A 3,232-nucleotide genomic window follows, 5' to 3' on the forward strand; every position below is an offset into this window, starting at 1 on the left:
TCAGGAGAGAATTGTGTAAAATAAACTATGCTTACTGCAGATTATTTAAAATGCATTTGTGAGATTATAGTTTACAGTGATATGTACGGTGATGAACTGTAACCACTGCTAGGTTGACCAGCAAGAACACACATCTAAGCGAAAGTGCTCAAAGAAGTAGAAGGAACTGAATCTGTGTAACACAAGCCAAGCAGGAGAGGGGAGAGAGAACCCAGTGGGTTGACAGGGATGTGTTAGTAACTGATCAGGGAAGGCGCTCCTGTCATGGCCTCCCACTTTTATTGTAAGGATAAATGGATGATTTACTCAGCAGCAATTGTTATGGTTCTTACATTTGAACACTTTTGCATGAAAACACTTCAGCACAGACCATGTAAGTAGTCTGAATGTGCAATTTAATGCAAACTTCAGTCATAGGGGTGGTGTTTCCCTAATAAACAATGCACAGACTGCACTTTATCGGCAAGGCCTCACCACTCAGGGGCTACATTCACTCCAGTTATCTGGGGCTTAGTTGATATGGGATGCCTGGTAATTTGCCTTCTAAGTACAGTGGGTTTTGCTCATGAAAACAGTGTCTTGTCTTGAGTCCTGAATGGCGTTGGGGCCCACCAGTGGAGTAGGACTTCTGACTGACCAGTTGTAACAGGGTAACAGGATCCCTCCCCCAGTGTTACTGCTGCTTCCTCTGGTGAGCCTCTGAGGCGTGGCGGTGGTTGGAGCGCCCGAAGGGCCAACCGCTGGGACTTCACTGATCTTAGAGAATGGGTTGTAGAACCTCTTTGCGCCTCCTTGCTAAAATGTGCTTCTTTAATGAGCGTTGATGTGTGTGGCAGAATTACAAATTTGTATCATTATAACCGGGTAGTGAAATCAGGAAGAGTAGCTAATTCTCACCTACCTCAGTGGTTTTAGGGAGGCTGGGGAAATCACAGGTAAGTACCATAAAGAATCTATTACTTGTGCACAGCTAAATTAGTTACTCCTAATTCAGTCGTCAGCTCACAGCTGCAATTCTCTGTCGACACTGCGGTCAGCATCACAAAACAAAATACGGCATGGCACAATGCCTGAAGGAGTGGAGTTAAAAACTCCAAAGCCTAGTTCATGATTGCTAAACACAGGCATAAACTAGGCACAGTGGAGCATGGAAGGACTGTTTATGTCATCCCAGGGGAATACTAAATAGCTCACCATTCTGAGAACATTAGCTTTATCAAGGTGTTATTGAGAAGCAATTGAAGTGTTCAGCTGAAACAGCAAAGATTTTGGAGATTTGATCACATAGATTTTAGAACTGTATTAGTGGATACACATTTTCAGACTTCTCTCTTTAATAACCCATGTAAGTTGATTTGTATAGTTTTTGGATATCCAAGGCAAGGTAAAGATATTTGGAAGGATTTGAATTAAAAAAATTACCTATCTGGTGACAAATGTTATGCAAGGAGAACCCAGTCAAGGTCCCTGTTGTGTTTAAGTATTCTTGGACAAAAACAATGAGTGGAACAGAGAACCAAAAAAGTCACAGGTAATATCATCAAGGATATAAGAAAAGACAATCTGCTTATGAAACAAAAATGGAATCTTATGAAAAAAGAAAAATCAAAGAACAATTTTTAACTTTAGAAATTAAGAATATTATGAATCAGGTCAAGCTGGCTTCAGCTTCTGCTGATGGCATGGCATTGGCCCCAGTGCTGCCTGGAGACGAGAGTCTGCAGGATAGGTGCTGCCGGTTGGAGGATGGTGATGGGCAGTAGTGTGAAGCTGAGATGTGAGGATGAGGAAGAGATGGCAGCGGCAGGGGAGGGTTGGATGCTTGCTGGGGGCACTGGTGAGCTGGTGGGTCCTTGACCAAGGAAAGAGTCCATCATGGTCCTGTGTGCTCAGCCCTCTCTAGGCCAGATGTTGCATCTCCCACCTGGTGAGGGAAATGCGGGCTTAGGTCTTAGCAATCTGGAAAAAGTCCAGCCCCCTGAGCTGCTGAAACTCTACCAGGTATAGAAACAGAAATTCCAACCACAAGAGAAATGGGCAGAGCCGTAGAAAACGGCTACCCCTGAGAATAATAACATAGTGTGCTGAAGACAGAGACGTGTCAAGATTTCAGAGATTTAACCCATTTTAAAATTTTCCATCTTGCACATCAATTTTTATCCTGGCTGTCAATATTTTGGACAGATCCTTGGCTCGTTTGAAGGTGAAACCTAAAAGTTCTCTTGCATTGGAGTCTGCTGTTTTGGCTGGCTACCAGAATAGTTGAAGAAAAATGCAATGTTTCATCTCCTCATAACGTAATCTGAACTAGTCAATGTAAATGCACTGCTTCTAACAAAAAATCAAGGAAGAAAATTTTTGGAAAAAAATCAGAACTATGAAATGGAACATACTGCTGTATTGAACTTTTTTTTTGCTTACATAAGACTATTATACTTCTTCATATTTCAGAAAGGAAAGAAATATTGAGCCTTGATAAACTGGAAGCACAGCTGAAAGCTTGCAATTTTCTACTAGTCTTTTCAAAAGCAAAGCCATCTGTATTAGCTTTGTGCCTTCTCAATCTGTAAGTAGAAATGTAATTCATTAAATTATTGCACATCCTTCTGCTTGTTATAAAGCATTCAGAGATCAATGATACTGAGTTCTTTTACTGGAGGGAATAAGTTTCTAAATGATTAGCGGAATGTTTTCTCTTGATTGTTGCAAGAAGTTGGTTTGGATTGTTTCTGGGTGCAGAGCCCAGACCCTCCAAGACAACAACTGTGGTGTCCCTGAGTTGTCAACAGTACCAGCGGATAGCTGTCTTGACAAAAGTGAAAGCGAACACTCGGAAGATGTGAACTTGGAGAATGAAGTCCCAGCAGCTGTCTCTCCATCTCAGTGATCAAAGATGCACTGTCTTTTTCAACTTAAAAGTGGCACAGTCCCTGTGTTTCCCATTTTATAAACCTAACTGCACTGTGTCAGAATTTAAAGTATACATGTGGTTTATAAGCAATAAATGGGGATGTAGGTAATGTTTTAGTCCAGCCCCTATCTAGGCAGGACTACAAAGACTGGAACACCTGTTGTCTGTAATTACTCAGATCAGATCTGGTCTATTTTCATATTCTAAGCTCTCAGCTGGGTTAGGACCTCTAAAATGATGGGAAATAATTTAAATATTGGCACATTTGCTCTTTTCCTTTGTTTTTTGTTTGTTTGTTTGTTTTGTTTTGTTTTGTTTTTT

The 3,232-nt window shown here is 41.2% G+C and overlaps 1 pseudogene; it reads left to right on the plus strand.

The window, feature by feature from the left end:
* Positions 1–1,746: 1,746 nt before the first annotated feature.
* Positions 1,747–3,020, plus strand: LOC102516059 (annotated as a pseudogene).
* The last annotated feature ends 212 nt before the right edge of the window (positions 3,021–3,232 follow it).

Source organism: Camelus ferus, chromosome 12, assembly GCF_009834535.1.
Source record: "Camelus ferus isolate YT-003-E chromosome 12, BCGSAC_Cfer_1.0, whole genome shotgun sequence".
Lineage (NCBI taxonomy): Eukaryota > Metazoa > Chordata > Mammalia > Artiodactyla > Camelidae > Camelus > Camelus ferus.